This window comes from Wasmannia auropunctata, unplaced genomic scaffold, assembly GCF_000956235.1.
Source record: "Wasmannia auropunctata unplaced genomic scaffold, wasmannia.A_1.0 LD335986.1, whole genome shotgun sequence".
Classification (NCBI taxonomy): Eukaryota; Metazoa; Arthropoda; class Insecta; order Hymenoptera; family Formicidae; genus Wasmannia; species Wasmannia auropunctata.
In genome coordinates, this window is record NW_012026904.1 from 950,856 (window position 1) to 973,906 (window position 23,051).

The window sequence follows — 23,051 nt, forward strand, 5'->3', positions numbered from 1 at the left end:
CGTTACTTTCAATTAACTTGATACGTTACAGCAGCTATATTCGACTTGATCCGCGAATCGGATCATGGAATCTTCCAAAATTTAATACGTTTCCATTTCTGTCTCGCGGTTTCCCGTATCTCTTTATCTCTCGCGTCGATATACGTATATTCGTATAATACAACGATATATCACACATTTTGTCGATTGATACTGTACCAGTTGACGGCGCTGCCTCGCTCGTTTTGTGTAAACGTACAACGGTCGAGACGATCCGCGTGTCAACCTGAAACTCTCGGGGATCTAATCACGCATGTAAACACGCGGCACACATGTTCTCATCGCGCTTTTCGGTACACGTGTACGCGGAACGGGAATGCGCGGACTAGCAGTCGCAGCGACGACGGCGCGCCAGTAGACAATGACATAATGAAGAATCACAATTTAGCATGTAATTGGTACGTCAGTAAATAATCATAATGTATAATAGTATGGTCAGATATAAATATCGTTTGATAACGGCAACATGGCTATAACTAAATTTGATTTGTCAAGAAATAAAATTTTTGCAGATGCCATTAATCAATTAATTGTGCCAAAAAAAATTATATACTATTTGAATAATATTCAAATCTTCAAAATTGAAATTTTTTTAATATGAATAATTTGTTATTTATATTTTTATTACATTTCAGAGACGTGATTCTTTTTTTTTTCTTATTTTTGAACGTAATCACTTCGAAAGGGATCGCGGTAGAGATCCGTCTAAATCACGCTATATTGACTCCACGGAGAATGCGTGCTTCAACGAATTTATGTGCCGTTCGCAAGTGGAATTATTAGTGAAGAAACCGTGAAATGCGCTTCGGGCGATTTTCAATGCGCTCTGATCCGTTGCTTCTTGCACAAATAGCAGAAGGCAAACAACGTTACGTCCAATTTCGATGTCCACGACCGCGTGGAACGGCGCGGTGCATTTCCGAACGATCGTTGTGTGCCAGAATTGGAGAAAGCAGAGCCACACACGTGGAATTGATTTCATCGCTTCGTGGAGCGTGCACACGATATGTGTACATGGGCGTGTGTGGTGTCTGTCCCTTTTCGCTTCCGTCCCTTCCAATCTCTTCAGTTCGCGTTCACCTGTGCTCGGGCGTTAACTCCTACGAAGGGGCCGCCGCGGCGCGGCGGTGCACCCATCGAGGAGCGCGTCGTCGTGCAACGCGCGGAGTTCGGTGGCCCCGCGGAGTGGGGACAAGAAAATCCGCCGCAGAAAAACCACCGAAGAAAAGACCACCGGCCTGCAGATACGATCTTTTCGTGCTAATAATTATCGCATTAATTATAGCGCGGGGAGCGCGCGCGCGCGCTTGCACCTCGTCCACGCTATATTCACGCACACACGCGCACACATGCGTGAAGCGCCGCGCCGCGCGGTTACACGGACAACGGGGGAGCGAAGGAACGGCCACTGTTAGGCATTAGCAGAGGCACACGGGTGAGACTGATTCGCGCGCGAGGCAGATCTGATGGCGAGGACACGCGTGAGACGCGTAACGAGCTCGCGCGCGAACGCTGCCGCGCCGCGCCGAGCGCGCACCGTCGAACTCGCTTCTTCTTCGCTTGTAGCTAATTGTAATGGCGTAAGACGCGCGTCATTATGATGCCTATCGTTCCTAGAAGCAGGATGTAATTTCGCGAAGGTGTAGCGGCGAATTCTTCGGCGGTCATCGAATTCTCCAGGATAATAATCTTGACTTTTTACGTGCAAACGTCCCGGGATGTCACGAGAAAGTCGAGCCGAAATATACGCACTAATCACGGAGGACCAATTGAGAAACTACGAACAGTAACTTTGGACATTGGTCTGCGCGCCGATCGAAGTCTGCTTTCGCACGAGATGCTTTGCGTCAAGGCGCATACACGTGCTCGTTCCGAGCTGAGAGAGGGAGCGAGACAGATTTTCCGTAACGCTACGAGAGACGACATCGTGGGACGTGCCGCGAAACGTGTGGGACATGTAACGAGGACGCGCGCATTGGGGCTCGTCAGAACGTCGCGCGTTGCACATCGGTCACGCGTGCCAGCTAAGAATTCGCGTCCGAAGTCAAACGAACGAGAAAAGCATTTCTTCGCGGGGAGGGAGCGCGGAGCGCGGGAAGGGGAGGGGGACAGTCGCACGAGAGCTTTGCGGGCGCGACGAAAACACCGTGCCAAATTCCGTGCTAAAATCGGAGGTCGTGTCAATCGTGATCGCTTCTGCGTATCTCCGTTTTCTGCCGTTCGTTGCTATCTGATGGTTCGTGTTCTATTGCGCGCTATATGTACTTATATATAGTAAACGTGACGCAAGTAATGTTTGTGTTCTTCGAAAAGGAGATTCGCATTAAATTCAACGTTTAATCAAGCCTATATCAGAGTAAAGAAAATAACTTTTAATTAACTATAAACTATTAACTATAATTTAATTATAAACATTTTGAAGTTTTTGATTCATCTTTTGCCTTCAATTTATTTTTTGAACATTACATTTTTAGTTAATAGGATTATCGTAATATATTTAAGTAACCTCATTAATAAAATATATATCTTTCTATCTCTATCAAATTTTCGCTCGATCAATGTTACACGATTAAGAATCAGAATGGTATATCTCGGTCGACTGTCTTTCAAGCGTTATTTATCGATCCATGCTATTATCATCAAGTGGAGGCGATCCGCACATTATTGCGGAGAAATCATTCGGCTGTCCGCGTCGCCTGTGTTTCTTTCGCCGCGTCACGCCGTAATTAAGCAGATCATTAACGTCATCGCGATCAGAACGAGGGAGAACGCGAACGAATCGCAACCGCCTGCTGGTGCATACCGTTACGCGATGGTTGCGAGGCGATAGGGCACCTTGACTAATGCGACCGCGGCGAGTTGCACCTTGCAAATTGGCGGGGAGCATGCCTGCGTTCTCTCGGCCCTCTGCGCGTCGAAGAAAAACCTCGTGCCATCGGGCGCGATTTAGAGACGCGCTTTTGCTTTCGCGATTGTCCCACCTTGCGCGCAGTGAGACTATCGCGCTCTGCGGCAGCGATTCGATCGCACCTGTTCCTTCCTGCGCGACAAGCAGTAAAATGTCCTCTGTATTTGGTCGAAAATTATACCGAGGGCTTAAACCGACGATTGTCGAATTTGAAATAACAGTGAGATTTGCGAGAAAAAAAAAATTGGGCTACAACGCGGCTGAAAGGCAAAAAGAGGTTGAGAGTTTAAAATAAAAGAAGTGCGCGAGAGGTAACGCGGGACTCGATCGCGATTACAACGCGAAATGACTTACTGCAATATTAACAGGACACACGCCCTACCATTACATTGTTATGTCGCACGGTATCAGCCGACACTGTAATTCAATTGCCGTTGCATTTAATAAAAATTAAACGTATAGTTCGTCGCGGGACGTGAATTGTTGTCATTAGTACGTCCCCGAAGCGCTGTCCCACTGCGACGGAAAATTTCAATTTTCCGCTCGAGGTAATAGATAATAACGCAAATATTTTTCCGTGTGACGGAGGTTCTCTCCGCCGGACAAAGGATTCTATACCCTCCGCCCTCTCTTTTGCCCTTTCACCACCGCTCCACCGCACTTTGGCGACGACACCGACGAGAGAGAGCGACGAAGACGACAATGCGAGCTGAACGTAACGGCGAAGAGTCGACGAAAAAGGGGCGAAACGGAGACGCAGAAACCGAGAGATATATACGAGAAATGGCGGTTGAGTTCAACAGAGAGAAAGGGAAGAAGCGAGAGGGCAATGGAGAAAGAGACAGAATATGTATGTGTGTATACATATATGTGTGTTTGTGTATGCGTGTGTGTGTGTGGAAGTGGAACAAAATGTTGATGGCAAAGGGCGGTGCTGGAAACGAACGAACTGAACGAACGCGGTCACAAGAGCCGGTAGCAGCGCGCTCCTATAAATATGTATAGCCAATATCCGCTTACATTCGGCCATAGCACTCGGCGATATCGTCATGTAGATAGGCGAAGCATGCGGAGTACGGGGTTTAGGGGTAGGTAGGTGGCTGATAGACCTGTGCTCTCTCTCTCTCTCTCTCTCTTTCCTCGTATGTGTGTGTGCGCGCGCGCACGATACCGCTATGTAACCATCGCCGCCACGGTTCGACTTCGCGCGCGTGATGGTGAATCCTTTGCCTGGCGTCATATCGTAGGAAAATATCTAATCTGCATGTGTTTACGTTTGACGTGTCGATAGCGCCGGTGCCGTGGCTCTTTCGGCTCTTACCGCGACGCAAATTAAATTACAGCGACGGTGCAAAAAGGCAACAGCTCGACGCCACGAAGATGGCGGGCGACCGTGTGCACCGTGTTTTCCTCCCCCCCTAGAGAACCCGGGGCCGTCGCCGGAATCGGATTCGCGTGAACGTGCGTCGAGACAAATTGCCGGTGGATCGAGTTACGCCCTTGTCAAACGAGCGAATTGGGTTCTCTCGATTTCGGAATCAATTCGATTACGATGTTATACACCGCTCTTCGGTTAACGGCAACGTAGGAATTTTATTCTCGCGCAAATCTCTTATATACACAGCTTAATACAATTTTGCAATTTACATGATGAGATAATGGATCTCGGACTAATTTTTTTTTTTTAATTTGCGAATCTCCGGCGCTCTGGTAAAAAGTATGCCGAGCGCTCTTGCACCTCTTTGTTCTCCCCGGACCTTCGTCCGAGGCAACCACGTAAAAATGCGGCATTAGCCGGATGCCCCGAACGGCAACGCGCGATTGCATTCGTTACTTCGCACGCAAGGGAGTGCGAAAAAGGAGGCCAACACTCTAAACGCAGCTTTGGGCCCCAAAGGCGTCACCATTCGCGCGCGGCCGGTGCCCATTTCGCTTCTTTTCCTCGGTCCCGTGAGGCGCCCTCGCGCCGCCTCGCCGTCGGTATTTTTCAATTAATTTTTTTTCCCCAGCGCCCGGGTCCCAAGCGCCCGGGCCCTTTGGCCGCGCGTGCCGCGCCGGATATCGACAGGGTGTTGGTATATACCGGGGAGGCTCTCCGCTGGGCTATCCGCCGCGCGGATACCGAGGCGAAGTGGCCGCGGATCAATCAGAGGCGGCCTATAATTAACGAGTTACGGCTCCGGCCGCCGCGCGTTTGCATTAAGACGCGGCTTTTTGTCACTCACCTTCTCTCCGAGAGGGACCGGCTCCGGTCCGGCGTTCGTAATTACCTTGCGGCGGCAGACGGTCAGTATCCGCCGGCGGACCAGGCGCGGCGCGGCGCGGCAGCGGGGACCGAGCGAAGGTGAGGCCGCGAGTCGGTCCCGCCGTTTCTTCGCGCGAGCGAGCGACGCGGATTCGCCTTGATGGCCCGTTCTCCACCCTTTCTCCGTGGAAGATCCGCACGGTTCTTCCACCCTCTGTGTATTCACGCTACCATCTTCGATTGGCTATACGCCGCGCAGATTTTTCTTTGTCGTGTCTTACCAGCGTCTTTCGAGACGACACCGACGAGGCGAGAGCGCTTTCATGGCGGAAGGGGCATAACAACATCTAGAATCGTAATTAGTAGGCGTAAACGCACGCCTACCAGACAGTGACTTCTCCGTTTTGCTATCTGTCTCCCCCTTCTCTCCATTCCGCTTTCTCTCTCTCTCTCTCTCTCTCTCTCTCTCTCTCCTTTCATTTCTCTTTTTTCTGTGTCCCGTGAAAATCGTTTGAACGTCTAGGACCGTCTTCTCTGCCACGACAGAGGCGTGACATATCGTTGTCTTGAAAACTGATTAAAGAGCTAGCAATGTGAGCTTTTCCATCGCCTCTAACGAAATCGAAACCGACTTTGTTACATTTTTAATAATGACAAAATACGTACGTATGAATAATTCTGCCCGCCGGTGACTTTTGCCAGTAGACGCGACATTGTCCCTCATTTTGCTAGAATATTAATGATAAGTAACATTAATCCATGCGATCAGTATTAAATTACCATTGCACTTTAGCAAGAGAGACCCAGGAAGAATGCAATCTCGAGGACGATTGGCGTCTTCATTAAAATTCTAATTCCTACGAGTGCGCGCGTTTCTCCGCGCGGCGGATGTTTCCGCGATCTGATAATATTGTGCGGGTGCTACGAGCCACGCAATAGCATAGAATTATTTAGAAAGCAGGCATATCAGCGAAACTGTTTCGCTAATAAGTCCCGCGCGATTCTGACGTGGGTTGTATTTATATATATTCGCGATTTTACAAATTCTATATCAAACTAATGACGATTGGTATCAGTAATTACGATCAACAATGAAAAAAATCCTTTTGTAATCTTCACTAACAATGTAATACGTTATTTGCCTTCCTGAGTTAAAAGTGTAACACACATATATAGCAACTTCATATAAAAAAAAGAAGTATTATAGCTTTAAAAACCTAGAAAATTTTAGCTTTCCCTTTTTTATAGATTTTTTTTAAGTCACTTCGAGATATCTTGTAATCTTTTATCTACTTGCAAGCAGATGCGATCGAGATATTAAGTTGTGCCTCAGCGAGCAGACGGCTTCCTGCCAAGGGTGGTTTACAATTGCACTGCGTTCGTCAGAGATCGCCATCAATTAATTTGACACTCAATTCGATACGCGGATGGCAGATGCAATCGTTTGTCAGTGTGCATATGTACAGGACGTCTCAGAAGTCGTATGCTTCTTCTGAGCTAAACATAACAGAAAGCTAAAAAGAACTAAAAAAGATGTTTATCGAAATTCTATAATAAATTCTGAATTAACATTAATATAAATAACTAATAGAAATAAAATTATGTTTTAAGTATGTAAATAGTGAATATTGAAAGAAGACCTGAGCATATTTATAAATTATAATTTTTTCCAATGTTTAAAAATATTTTTGAACATTGAATATCGATAAAGCCATCAATTAAATTGATTAGTCAACGTCATAGAAGAATTAAAGAGAAAATATTTGTTACTTCTGATAGGCTCTGTACATATACGTGTGCAAACTGGATGAGCGCGTATAAATGACCGCGCCGGCAAATTCGCGGCTCTTGAGGATTGTATAGAACGAAATAGCAAATCATCCTGGTAAAGAGTTGAACAAGTGAGTAAGACCGAGAGTAAAAAAGCTAACTACAAAATAATGGAGGGACTGAAGACCGCATAGAAAAGTTGAAACGGCAAGTGGGAAGGAAGTACTTCCGGCGGATACACGTTATTTTTGTCACAATCGTGATGACATCAAGGGCGTATATTATAAAGAACTGTTCATGAGGGAACGGACTTCATCTTTATGGCGGATCGATAATGATCTGTAATTTTCGACTGACTCGCATCAAGTCATCCGTTTGGCATTTTTCGCATGCGTACTTGCGACTGCTTTTGGCAATCAAATTGTTACTTTTCTCGTAAAATTTTAAAAGTTTAGATTTTTTTTATGTAGTAAGTACTACGATTAGGAATGTACGTGTGATATAAGACATAACACTTTATTATATGAGGAAAATTATCGTAGTGTGCGAAGATAATGATGTCACAATAGGAGAGATAGTATTAAAACATTTAATGATACTTACGATAATTCTGCAGTAATGATCGCTAGCATAATTTGCATTACATATATTCATTTTGCACATTTATAATTTATATGTCATAGTTGTTATAGAGTATTACAATTATTATTAATTACCATGATATGGAATCATATATTTTAATATTAATTTTAATTTAATTGAGTGTATAAATTAACGTTAATTTTAAAACATTTTACGTTTAATACTGCAAATTTATGTAAATTTAAGTGTTAATTAAATTACCTATAACAAAAATATCATACTTGTGTTTACAATACATGAATTTTTCAAAACTATGAGAGATGAAAGCACAATTGAAAATGTATATAGGAATAGACAAATATTGAGATTTCTAATAATCCACAAAATGTTTAGGTTAGAAAAAATTTATTCCCCCGTTTAACAAAAATAATCAAGTTGACAGATCAAGACAGATGCAAAATAAAAAAATTTAGAATAAACAAACCATCATTTTATTTAAAGCGAATTCGATTGGACACACTAGTACGCACTCAATACACATTAATGTCATTGTACACTGTTTTAATTTCAATGTAAAAGTGAAACATCTCGAATAATAAAATGCTCAATACATATTTTACTAAATAATACAATAAAGTACTATTAGAAATTTCGCGATTTACCCATATCTATATTTATATTAAATATACACATCTTTGTGATTTGTGTACAACATAATGTGCACTGAGTGCGCCTTAGTGCGTCTAATCAAATTCCTTATTAGAAATGCCTTTTTACTGTCTAAAGTCTTTTTAATTAGAATTACTTAAATTACGATTCATTTAACATACATCAATTTTAGAACACGCAATATAATAATATCTAAAGTATACATTTATTAATAATTTTAATTAATTTCGTAATAATTAAATATGTTTAATTGTAATTAATTATACGTAATAATTATATATATATATGACAAAATATATATTAATAATATAACATGAATTAAGTCTAACAACGATTATATAATTATAGATATAATTGAATGTATAATATATATAATTAAATATATTTAAATATTGTCTCGACTGATAATGATTAATTTTACATTAATTGAATGATACGTAGAGATTTACGACAGTAAACCTATTCTCACAATTTTAATTATCTGATATCTGATATATTCATCATTTATTCACTGATAAAATTCCTTTTTTTATTTGTATAAATTTATAATATCGTATTTTACGATTTCATGTTTTTATACTGAATAGTTTGAATATGAATTAACAAAGTCTTAGATTCTGTTCTTGGAATAATAATGTATGGATTATCCATATAATTCAAATTCCTAAATTTGATTGTGAATTTTAATTATATTGGATAATAAATTATATTGAATAATTTAAATACCATATTATCCGGATATTTTTGTAATTACAATGTACCTAATGTTACACGAGATAGATAAAAGAATATGTATATCAACATAAAAAATTTAAATATTTGTACTGAGTTAATTAGAAAATAATTAACAAAATGGTTAATAAATGCTTGTAGATTATATAATTGTAGAAAAGTTACGTAATTCATAAAATCGCTTTACAGTAAAAATGCAAAGCGAATAATTACTCGTCATGCTTATTTATTTCGGTCCATTTGAGATATCGGAGTCATGACTGCTAAACACATTGATGCTTTCGAAATCTGATGCTATCAATCTGAAATCAATATTCTCGCTGTCCCTGTTGTTCTTCTTCTTGATTAAATCTATATGAATATATAATTTATTAAAAAAGAGAAAAATGCAATATATAGTACAATTATAGTATAATTAACATTATAAAATTATACTTTATTCACATATATTATTAGACGAAAATTCAGATTCTTGTTATTCAAATATCTGAAAAATCGAATATCCAGGTGTAAATATTATTAGATCGCGGAGAATATGGGTCTGGCGTTACAAGATGATCTTTAATTGTTTTAATACTGGATGTTTTTCGAACAAGAGCCGATCTTTTATTTCGTCACGGAATCCAAATTTTGTTCAAAAGATGTCAGGAAATCATAAATTCAAATGGCAATTATTTTAATTAAAGATAATCCTTCAAACATTTTATTTTGACAAAAATTAATAACAAAAAAAACACGGATTATTTTCTCCCCGATCTAATACTATTTGAATCTGAGAATGTTTCACCAATATATCGAATATATAAGACTTTTTACTAATCGTTGAATATTCAGATAACAGATAAATGACAGCAAATTTGAATTGTTTAATATTAATATACAGTTGATCAAATAACGTTATTAAACATTTATACATTTATAAAACACGTATGCCAAATATCTAATATATTAAGCAATTAAATATTATAAACTATATAATAATCAAATGCTAAATATTTAATCCTTGTGTCATTATATATCCAAATGTATGTAATTCAAGAGAAATAAAATATTAATATTTACCACTGTTCTCGATTTTTTTCAAGCTTGCGAATGTCAGTTAGTCCAGTGGTTCAATTTTAATGTTGCCTCTTGGATAGCTTTAAATTGGAAATCTTTAAATTGTTTGTATCATTATTATCTACATTATGTCTTTGTGTATATATATATATATATATATAAGTTTTTAAAAACTTATTTACCTATTTTATGATGGAGGAGCAAATGGTCTTCTAAATTTTTCATTCCAGCAAAAATACTGATTTCTTCGTCGCACCTAATGCATCTTGTGTTAACACATCCTACGTCGAATGCGAAATATCGTGATAACTCTGTATGTTTAATTTCGTTTCGCAATTTTTCTATTATCGGTCGATGTGCAGATATCAGATGTGCTAGTAAAATGTTCACCTCTCCACACACATTACATCTCACAAGTTCTTCTCGAGTGAAATAACGGTTCAATTCGGTGTACTCCAAAGCCCATTTGACGGTAGCATTCATCTTTATATACATTACGTATTTTATGAACAATGAACAAGTGACCTTTTATTCTTACTGATCGCTGACCACAATAAATTTTATTACTATTGCCCTTCTTATTGCTTAATTTACTATAATATCGTCACAATCAATTATAACCGTGTCACGATGCCATTACTTCCATATCGTATCACAGAGTGTGTGTTACTAAATGTGTCATGCCAGCTGTGGAGAAACGTTCGGCAAAGGTCGACACGTCGATCTGCTAACATGTAAATATTGATATATAAATTAAATCTGTCTAACAGTCAAGTCATGTTACGGTACTTCTAGTTATTCGATCACCGTAGTGAAAAATTCCTATTAAAATAAATGTTTTACCGAATGAATCATGACAAACTGAAAGATATAGTTTAGCAGTAAAGATCAGTTCAAATCGTTTGCCACAAAAATCTCTCAATAGTTGCTTTAAGAATATAAAAAGTTAAGTAAATTCTAAAAAAATAAATATTTTTCTTATAATAAAATGATAAGGATCTCTAATAAAATTATCCTTTCAAAGAAAGAAATAAAATAAAAACGCATCAATTTTTATCAAAAACCAAGTTGTATATAAAGAAAGACTTAATATTTATTTGAATAAACTGTAAATAATTTTAAGTTAAAAATTTTAATACTTAAGAAACACTTTATGCATTATTTTATATTATTCAAACTTGTTTTTACAAAAATAGAGATAAAAAAATTGTAATTTTGAAATTATCGATTATTTTCACGGTAATAAGTAAGTAATAATTAAGAATTTTTTTTAACAAGGTCTTAGTTTGACTACGTGTTATGCATATTTAAATAATTACACGATCAGATAAGCTCATACGATAGATCGAACTTTTCTATCTCTTTAAAGAGCATCATTGCTTTGAAGTCCATAATATAATATATATCTATAATTTTTTTCAATATCGGCGGAACCGACATCGAAAATCTTCGCAATTTTTCCGCGTGCAACGTTCGAGATGCATGCGAACGCGAAACGCATGTCCGTACATAAATCATTCGAATTCTCGTATAACACAGTAGCTGGTGCAATTGTTATGCTAACCACTTGCCAGTATCTGCTCTTATATAGCCTATGTTTCCTGCACGACCACCTGTTACCCTCTCGAACCTCGACCCCGCCTACGTAACATTCAGCTCGTTCATCCTGGTTTGGCACATACGTAGCAATCCCTGACACAGCCATTTATTGTTCTTCATGCCATTTCTTTCATTTCCGCTTTGTACCACGGCGTTTATATTTAATCTTAAAGACAGTAGCGAATGCTAGAAATTGATACGGAAATATTCGTAGCGATTTAGCGAATAATAGCTAATGAATCTACCAAATTATATATTTACAAGAGATTTCAAGGCTAAAAGTTATTCTTAATTAAGTGTCTATCACTTCTCTCGCGAGAATCGTAGCAGTACAGTATTTGTGCGTGTGCGTGCGCGGTGTGGTGCTGATATATTTATTAATTATATTTACATCGTTACATATTTAGTCGCATATTACCTAATTCACACCTTGCCCTTTGCCACAGCCGAATATACTTACAATATCAGTTCCCACCATTACGTCTAGATAAGAATAATGGACCGTGTCAGGGAATTTCCTTGATAACTATCTTAATAACGATCCATTCTTTCAGCAAAGCGCGAGTTAGCGGGGACGAAAATATATAACTCCCACGGGATTTATAAGAAACGATATTATCGATATCATGAATGCTATCAGATCGTTACTCAACGAAATGTAAGACGCGGGTCGTTCTAGTCGTCTGAATTATACATTATAACGCGCGCAACGCGCGCGTCCAGGCATGAACAATAACGGCCCTTGCGCGCTTCGCCTTCGGTTAGCTCCACTTTCTTCAAGCAGACGGGTGGAACTTGGTTCACCCCTACTCAGGAAACTATGACTATAAAAGCAGCTCGCGCAAGATACGCCGTCGAGATCACCGCGGAAACAAATGACGGCGGTGAGCCTTTTAATTGCCGCACCTGCCCCTCTGCGCGCGGCCCCTCTGCGAAAACCTGTAGGTGATAATTTTTCTTCTACAGCTGGTCGATTCTCTTTTCGACCGCGTCTATCCGAAAAGAAACTACGCCGATGAGCGATGACTCGCCCAGATATTCGCCGGTCCGTTGCGGTTCTAATATTTCAATATGTCATTTCGCGCTACATAAGAGTACGCTCATATGTCACGGCAGTACGTACATTAGCGGTATAACAAAGGAGCGATATAATTACAGGAATAAAATCACGCCCTTCTTATTTTCTAGATATAAGTTGTTTAACTTCTTTTACATTTTACATAGAGAAAATCGGATAGGCGTGATAGGATGAAAATAGGTCGTAAAAGTTTATTAATTCAGAATTATTATTGCGTTTTATTGATTCCAACGCGATGCCACGAAAATTCTATTTAAAACATCATTGTTTTTGTAGTAACACATAAAAATCATGTATAGAGCAGAAGTGTCGATGGGTATTTCTAGCATTCCATTAGCCGTGGAAACCGTTGCAAATCGAATCGCGCGTGTGGAACATTTTGATGTATTATTCTTCGGGTTCCCTCCGTCTCGCTTACATGTGTGCGGCTTTTCTTTCCAGGTGCATCGAACCGCGAAGCGGCAAGGAGGGGTGTCACGAAGACGTCCGCAACTAGCACGAAGAGTACTAATCATCGGGCAGATATTTATTTTCTATTATTTCGTGGGAATCGAGCAGCGTGCTCTCCGTTCTGGATTTAGAGAATTCGGTTAGTCTCCTGGCCATGGGGAAGATACTTATCTTCCGTGCGTTTTCATCAAAGTGGCCGGAAGTTACCATTGATTTCTCAATATAACAATGGTTCTGAAGAACTTGGATTATGGCCTTGAAAAAAATTATTCGTTGTTATTGAATAAATGAATAAATTGATAAATCGATGCGAAAGAAAAATTTTATTTTGGGATATAAATATTCAGAAATTTATATAAATGAAATTAAAAATTCTCTAGAGAAAGATCGTTAATCTCCACCGGGTTTGGAACAGCAGTTCCTTAAACTCGTGTCTCTGACTCAGCTTTGAGTAATCCTGGGAAGATTTAGAGATGCGTGCGATTCATTGCGTGGCACGCTAGACGTTGCGTGATGAGCCGCCGATTGGTTCTATGGGAATCCGGCAGCATCGACGAGGCTCGTTTATTAACCTACTTAGATACCCGATTGTCGGTGCGAATCGAAACGCAGATGGAGATATAATTCTGCTGCGCTATTGCTACTCCTGATTCGTTAGCGGATCGCGTGGGGTGGAAGATTGCTTCCTCGATGCTCGGCCATATCAGAAAAGCGATACAGATCGGGACCCGACCAATTCTGCCGAGAGAGATATCGTGTGGCATCACGCGTGCCAGGCGTGATGGAGAATAAATTGATTATGTTGTTTCTTTTCGTGATTTGATAAATTGATTTCTCTCGCACATTCGCTCGGTAATGCGCGCCCTAATGTATGATTTTCGTGTTACAATTTCGACGGCTATTTCCAATTTCGAGCATTTACAACGATGTATATTATATGATTATTATTATTACTTTATGACACATACAAAAGCATAAGATTCCTACGCCAGTTTCGCAACATAAATCACCGTACCTCCTCATGGATCGATGCGCCTTTCTACGAAATTACACCGAGAAGCCCGTAATTCTGACGCAAGCACATGCGGCCAAGTAGAATTCACAATGGGCGTAGATCGAGAACGTCGCTATTAAGGATAATAGAATATGCAACGAATCATTTTCCCACAGGTAGGAACGAAGACGCTTCCACTTTCTACCCGAAATAGGATTTCGCAACTTATACTATCCAATAGAGAGTCTTTAACTGGCGCAACCAGTTTAGTGTCGTAATTGCTGCCACACACCTACACACCTCGCGTATATCGCTTCTAATTCCCCGCGTATCTTTTCTCAAAGACTCATTGCGCACGGATATAACTCTCTTAATAATGGACCCATTCGTAAGTGAGCCCTTTAAGAATCGCTCGGAGTTATTTATGCCGGGCACCGAAAGCCGGTAGCACGATATCAGCTTTCTGTCACGAAATAGCCGCACGACAGCGAAGTGTTGATAGCAGTATGTCAGCCGACAAACACTGATGTTTCGCGCAACACAGCGGAAGTTATATCTACCTTGTTTTGTCAGCATGTTAAAAGTCAAATTAAACTTGCAGGTACCTTAAGCAGCGAACCGGCGTAGATAGCGATTTAAATAGCTTAGAAACAAATACGAACTATATTCCTAATATAGTTCGTATTTGTTTCTAAGGTCGAACTAAATTAAAGAAAAAAACAAGCAAGAATGAAATAAAATAGCAATAAAGTCAGCTTCTTAGTATCCATTAAAAACATTCAATTTCTAAATTCTTATTTTATATTCATAATAAACTACTCGGGGCGCATTCAAAGCACCAAACAAGTTTTATGTAAGATTATTAATGACATCAGTACTTATCTCTGATTGCGGTTAAAGATAATATCTCAAGTAAATAAAAGGATTATGAGAGTTGTCGCGAAAGTATGCTCATGTTTCTTTCCCCAACGAAATACTCGAATTCCTTCGACGTTAGTGCGATATTTGCAGATACCAGACGTGGATTTAATTACTTTTCATACTTTTCGTGCGGCGGGCATCGACGGAACCCGCTCGTTCGGCGGCACGTGGAACACGTTGAGGGGTGGGGGTAGGGGGTGGCACTATGCATGCGCCGCGGCTTTTAAATAAACTGCTGTCTTCCCCTTTTGACTTTACGATAATGGGTTTGTTTGCATTCCAATTTCAAGAAGTTTAACGACGTCCTCCGAAGCGTGCGGCCCTTTCTCTCGCCAAACTTGCCGAAGATTCGTGGATCAGGTCCTCATTCTATTTCCGCGGGAGCTCGTAGACGATCAGAAAGCCGTAATAATTTGGAACGACGGTGTAGATCCATTAAAGTTAACAAATGAAAAATGAGTGGATTGCGCGACATAATGACAAGCACTGTAAGGTAAAGTTTTTATTCGTATCGCGAAAGATTCATTGTAATTTTAAGGAAATGCATTTTGCAGTTTTAACGATACGTAAAAGTGACAATATTATTTGATAGCGCAATGTACTAAATCATATTTAAATATTAATATAAATCTATATTTGGCTACGCGTAGAAATAACGCTGCTATGAAAAGCTGCTATACAGCCGTATACTGCAGAAATGAGAAATATGCGTGAATGCGTCCGAGTGAGTTTGTACGCGGGCGTACGTATATTTCTGCAATTAAAACGCGAGGATGGGCATCTAAAGCCATCTTACCATTTTAAACCAACCATATTTTGCATAAAGTGATACTATTGCGCATCGCATTAATAACTTTATTAACGAGAGCATAACGTAAGAACGTATTCGTACTCATTGTTACAAAAATGTTTAAACACGGATGGAAATCATTTTCAGCGAAGGGACTATACCCGGCGCGCGGCAGAAGTTCGCAAATGTATATATAATAAGGTAACAATACCTAGTTGGTTTTTGCGGAATTGATGTACCGGGGAGAAAAAGTTACGGACGTGGGAAATTCCCGCGAAGCTCGACAAGGTAACACATTCGCCAATCCCAAATTGGAGTGCGGAAAGTACCGGCGAGAGAGCCCGGTATGGTACATGCCGGTAGCCGCGCTTCTATCGTAAACCCTCATTATCGTCATAATTATTATGCAAAGAATATAATGCGAGGCGGCAGCCTGCCAGAATACTCCCGAGATCCGACAGACTAATTTCAATGCGCGCGAATAAATTGCGGGAATAATTTTATAAAATAACTGAAATAAGAGGGAAAGCGCGCGCGAGCGGAGCTGCCGCGCCGCACATCTTACCCGTGATTCGAAGGAAATACGTGTGCACACGCCGAGCGTATCATTTACTACCCACATTTACCGTAGATATCCTTTCGCTCTCTGATAGATGCGCAGAACCGATTTTTCCATGACATCATTTTATCAATCTTACATCTTCGAATCATAGAATAACGTCGGTTATATTTTCATGACAGGACATCGATACGACGATTGGTATACGTTCGGCATTCTTTGTGTACGTCCTCACTTTGTTGTGGAAACAAAACGACGCTTGGGAAGACGTGTACACGACTGATCGATCGAAGACTACAGAACTGCGGAAGATGGGGGGAAGGGGGCTGAGGAGGGGAAGGAATGGTATAGCTGCACTGCTCGGAAGAATCGCTCGGAAACGCGAGATATATTGACCGGACGCCGCTATCACGGAATCCGTGCATTAATAACGCAGCCGGTCTTTAACCCGTAAACTTTGAAACTCGGACGGGGGTGCGATTAAGAGGCTTCCATAAGGCCGTTTCGTGCTGGCCACCCTTACCCCCCCCACCCGGCTAGCAGGGGGACGCTGATCCGCGCGCGGGAGGGGAACGAAACGGCGAAAGGGAGTTATGGATGCCGTGGATCGAAGACTTCGCGTGAGACGACGGAAGAACGATCGTTTTGACGATTGCGATCGTTTGCGTTGCACGAAGTCGCGAAGCCGACGAGACAATTAGAACGGTTTATAATATTGAAGATGGTATCGACGACGGTAATTGCGGGGTAACAAACGGAATGAACGGCGACGTTAAGTCAAAGCCGTCTAAAGTAAAGTACGACGGTACGATGCGGGACATGAAATGCATTGAAGAAAGGGAGCATTTTTTAGCTAGATAAAGGAATATAAACTAGGTAATTAAAGTAAGATTAATTACTTCATAGAATAAGACACATATGAATATGATTAAAGAAATTTTAACAGTCTGACTAGCATAAATATAAAACATTAGTGTGTTAGAATATTTAGTGCAAATTTTTATTGTTAGTTAATATCTTAATCTCTGTTCTTACAGTTATGAGAATTTTAAGAATTGGTACTTCTGAATATATTCAAGACAAAATTGCTTTTTCCATTGCGCTTGTGCATACAAGTATTAATCAGAAATAATAGCGTGTTAAATTAAGCAATAATAATAATAGTAAAGAATATATATATATATATATATATATAGCAATAATAATAATAATAGCAAAAGACTTGAAGTTTTTCAAATTACTCAAATCACTTTCAAATATTATATCTTACGAAATTTTTTCCTAATATATTGCAACTAATACAAGAAAAAACGTTTACGAAGAAAAAGGAATTAATACGATTAATTTATAAGATCAATTTTCTAGAACTTTGTTTGTCAGATAAATATTTAATACGTATCCGATTGATGCTTATTTATGCCTATGTCGCCAGATCAAATAAGTTGACCTGTATGTCAGAATAGTAATATAAATGCGTAATTATAATAAGAATAACAATACAAGAGAAAAAGACGTTATATATCTACGAAGAAATATCTTCATTTTATAATTGAAATATTGCTCGAAAGAATACCTAGCTTTGTATGTTAAAGTAGATATAAAGCGCGGGAATAATTACAATTATTCCCTATTTCGCGTTATCTACACATTTCATTTTCTTGTACCTCGACGCATTTTTCTTGATGTATTCAGCGCAGAATAGATTAGGATCGTCAACCAATTATACTCGTCGCGTGTCTAGAGGCCGCTATCATCTACCATAGTCATCAGGTGCACATAAAAGAGCTTTTGACTGCTCTTCGTTGTCACTATCGTACCTCTTCAGCGCGCGTAGTCGTTCGGCGCGGGTAATATTCAATTTCAGACATCTCTCTGCACGCGGCTGGTGCAATTTGCCTGGCCGGCCGCGGAAGAGGGAAAAACACGAGCAAGAAGAAGGCGCTAGGCGAGACAAGCCGTGCCGTTCTCCCGAGAGCATCGTACGCGATTTCTTTCCTCCGCCGTCGTCGTCTTCGCCTTCGGCTACCCTCCTCTGCCGCTCCACACCGCTCAACTCACCACCCCCTTCCTTCCTCTCTCTCTCTCGTACCTCGCTCGCAATTCGAAGGGAATTTTACTGCCGCGCCTTTCGTGCCCGCGTAAACTGCAATAATTGCGAGCGATAGCATACGCGCGCGGCTTGCGCTCGCGGTCGTTACGCGAAAACGGTATTAGAGAGGAGGACGTGAGAAGATGCTGGCTACGAATGCATCTTCCGCGCGCGCGTGAGGACCGGGTGCGCTTCGCAGGTATGCGCGTCGAGACGCGCGCATGGAGGAAAACAATGGACCGGTGTGTAAGTCGCTCGCATCGACGACGTCGACGTTCGACACCGGACGCAAAATAAGCGCGTTGCGCGCGCGTTTTATTGCCGTGTAAAGACCCGGCAAAACGCCGACACATAATGCAGCGTGCGGCCTGTAACGCGACGGTCATCGATGCCGGCGGATGGTGCGCCGAGTGCACCGGTGTGCGCGCATACCTATACAGGACGAATTCGCTCCGATGCGCCAGATGCGTTACGGTCGGCGCGGCGCGAACGGTGACGGCCTGTCAATTATTGAAATGAGCTAATTATCGGTCCGAGTCGAGCCGCGGCGAACAGCTGCACCTTGTGTACCTTGTAGAAAATAAAAAGGTAAAAGGGCAGGACGCGCGGAGGGAGAGACGGGAGAGACTTCTGCGCGTAAGACGCTCTCTGGATGTTTACGCGCTGCAGCGCGTGCTGCATGTCTCGCGTCATTATCCGGTAGCAAGCACCGGGTGTTCGACGCGAGTTTGGCACGCTGACGCGGCCGAATTTCGGGATTTTCTGAGATTAATGACGAGCGTGCGCGGCCCTCGCAAAGTGATCGATATAGAAGTCGAGAGTAATTAATTTTTTGCGACGTCGTAGTCTTTATAACTACGATCGCGATCTACGATCGCGGCTCGATCGAGCGTAGCCGATAGCATCATTGATTTATGACGATCTGATATCCGATAACATCCACAGATGCTAAATATACGATAAAGGCATAGATAATTATCTTCTCTTGGTTCTTTTTGTTAAACTTTCTATATTCTACTGTACGTAAAATTTTATATGGTTCTCGATATTGGCGCAATTGAAGAAAATGTAAAACATATAAAACAAGCTACGAATGTGACAGTTGCAGCAAGCATGATAAATCTTACCGTCACGTGACGCAGATTTCTCTGTCGCAAAAGGAGTCTGGCTTTTTCGACCAGGCGATCCAAACAAGGTAAGACGTCGTAGGATACAGGGGATTGAAATCGTTCGACTAATGGAAGAAGAGCGAGAGTGGAGAATTGGACCGGCGCAGGGGTATGAGAGAGCGAAAGGAGGATAAGTGGGAGAGGGAGAGAAAAGGAAACAGGAGTCGGTGGAAGAACCTTATTTCGCTCGTTCATCCGCGGGAGTGCAGATTCTTAATAGAATACTCGATGAATGTATTTCTCTTACGAGACTAAGACCGGTTAGTACTCGGAGAGCCCGAGGCTGGCGGAAGAGGAGGCGGCAGCGAGGGGTGGCTACGACGACGGCGAGAAGGGAGGACGGGGGAGAGAGAGGAGGGAGGGGGTAGGTAGGTTCTGAACGCGATAATAAATCTGTGCTTAGCTCCGCGACAATGGGCCGGATGGAGGAAACGGAAAGAAGGGTTTAAGCTGCGTCCTACTTACGCTGCGAGGATATTCTCAAATGGATCGCGCCCGAAGAGCGGATTAATCCGCCAGGAAAACGGATTCCGCGAACATTCGGCATGGCAGGCGAGCACGGTCGGGTTTGATTCCCGCGCTCATACCTCCGCAGGCCGCGATATCTCCGCGAGAAATCGGCGAAATGGCCCTCATTCTCTCGGTCTCTTCATGACAGTATAAGCGACAATGTTCGCAGAGGAAAACTTGAGAAAGAGCTGAATCTCTCGGAGCGTCGATCGGGCGAGACACATTCACCACAAAGAATTTTATACATACCATCGCTTCTTATTAATTTGGCTTTCTCGTAATGATTTCGAACAATAAACGTCGCTCTAACCAAACGAGAGTTTTTAACATTGTAAAAAGAAAAATGTATTTCCCGCGGGTATATAAAACGAGTTGTGCAGAATTATCAAGAAGAACGGTGGAAGCGTTACAAGTTTTGAAAACTGCACGATTTTGCATGCTTCCTTTTCCGCTACCAGATTTTACAACGGAGTTTTCCGCTCGTGCTCGCGGATCCGGAGTTCCGAGCAGAGCTTGACAGCCAGGAGTGTCGCCGCCGTGCATTCAGAAAATGTCGTCGGTTCGGTGTCACCCTTCCCGAGTCGTGCTCACCTGAGCAAAGGGGATCACCGCATTATACAGACAGATAAGACAAGAACACGTAGAATGCAGGCGTAGACTGTTGGCCGTCCTTGGCTAGGTCGAGCGTGCAGCCTCGAGCGTGCGGCATTGATTGAGCCGCATCTGTACCCTTGACGATCTGTAGTCTTGACTTTTCTTTAATGCTATTAAAATCCCGTCTAAAAGGCCGAACATTTCCACAACAAGACGCATACCACGCATGATCCGGAATCTGTGATAGATTCTCTTAAGTATTCGATTTACCTTAGAAAGCGGTCCACCCGCTTTGTTTCACGCGTCGCTCTTTTATGTGTATAGTTAAAAAATTGGCGTGTAACATATGTCGCTGTATTGGGCAAATGTTTTAAGTCAATTACAATAATAAATATCATACATAATCTTTTTTTAATGTTATATCAATCTGCACAAATTTGCAGCCTATTCGAGTGTTAATCGTCAATCGCGGGTATGACAACTCATGAAATTGCGGCAAATCGTAGATAGGTATGTATTAAGATTCCAGAGGACACCAGGGAAGAGTCTGTCTTGTTACCGGTCGGAACCGGTCGATGAGGTACGACAGGTATGTCCGAGAAATGCCGTCAGCCGGCCAGCTGATCCTGGGAACAACGCCCCGCGACGATTTCTTGCTGGAATTAGGGCCTCCTTGATTTAAAGCCGACTGACGCGCTTCTCACACCGGTCACTATTTGCAAGGGCACCGGATTCGATTCTTCGATTTGCCCGAGGGTTTTGTTTGTTTTATAACAATTTGACTTTGTTGTGGCAAATAGAACGAGTGGATAGGAAAATATAAAATCGATATAGACAAAGAAAAAATACAAATGAGTTTGAAGCTTGATAAAAATAAATAGCTATTTTTTTATAGTAAATATAAGTGCGCAAAGCAGTTTTTTTTTTAATATCTTATTTGATTTTTTGAAAAAATATTTTGATTTTATAAATTAATTGCTTATATCAACTATTAAAATTATATACTAAAATTGCATGGATTTTGGCTCCTGAATAAATTAGACAAGTAACATTCGGATGATAAGATTTCGAATATTATTAGTTTTTGATTCGCCAGAGTTGATGCTGGCACGATTCTGCGTGTACCGGCGAACCGGTATCACAGTGGCAGGCGATACTGTGATCCTTTTGAGAGGCGATCCGCCGCACGGTTCCCAAGATCGTGTGTCGATTGGTCGGGATTGTTTGCGAAATTCCTTCGATAGTATTCGATGAATCTATTGAGGCACGTCGCCCGCGAGTCCGAAGGACCCGGTATGCCGTTGTCGGTCGTTAGGCGGGTCGCCTTTGCTATTAAGAACCCGCGGGTAAAACCGTCTTGGGAATCTCCCGGACGGACCATCACTTAGACGTCCGGCGCGGGCAAGTCCTCTCTCCTTAATTGTTTTACGCAATAATTAAGTAAACTTAAGTGCCATGATTCTTCACAAATCGAGTGAAAGATAAGCAAAAAGTCCGGCCGATTCACGAAGCTTTGAAGGCAATGTTCGAATGCCTATACGTAGAAAGTGAAGAAGCTACGTGTTAATCGAACTATCTAAGAGCCACAAGCTATTTGCGCAACACAGATAAATTATGTCAACTAAGAAATAGTTTGTCTAAGTATTATTCTTTACAAAAATTTCTTTCAAATATAAATAAATCATCGCATTTCGATTAAATCTGTATATTTATTTTGCAAAAAATACGTAAAAAATTGTCGATTTCATACAATAAAGATTAAATTAAATTAAATTGATTTCGGATAAGAATGAAAATACGATGCTATGGTCCCGACTAATATTACTATTTTTGGCAAATCCGAACAAGAGGAGCAATTTTCGCTTGCTTTACCGTGACGCGAAACGCCATTTGCAGGTAATTACAATAGCGCGAGACGGGCTTATATTTCTTGATAGGAGGCACACGCACGCCTCCGTTCCTTGGCCACGTGGGACGCGGGTGGTAAATCGGATGGGTGTGGGCTTCAACGTTCAAACAAATAGGAAGTTTGTTCGCCGGGAGTACAATAGATGGAAACCGAATGATATGTCTAACTAAATACGTTACCGTACGCGTATCAAAGGGAGAACCGAACCTTTATGATGGTTTCTGGCTGGCTCGCGTCTCCGCAGTCTGCCGCTCGCCTTTCTGTGGTCACGTGTGTACACGTACGCATATGTGTGCGCGCGCACACACATACACATACACATGTACGAATTTTACACGGGCCCGCGTCTTTGTACACACAGGCGCACCGATGGTTTCCAGACGTT

General features: G+C 41.4%; 1 long non-coding RNA gene across 2 annotated transcripts; it reads right to left on the minus strand.

The window, feature by feature from the left end:
• Positions 1–8,579: 8,579 nt before the first annotated feature.
• LOC105454343 lies at positions 8,580–10,396 on the minus strand. Of its 2 annotated transcripts, none has more exons than XR_974986.1 (3): positions 10,187–10,396; positions 10,008–10,084; positions 8,580–9,296 (listed from the first exon to the last, which is right to left on the minus strand). It is a non-coding gene; the product is annotated as an uncharacterized LOC105454343 (long non-coding RNA). The 2 variants fall into 2 exon arrangements; XR_974987.1 differs by having other exon boundaries at positions 10,008–10,099.
• Between the last annotated feature and the right edge of the window lie 12,655 nt (positions 10,397–23,051).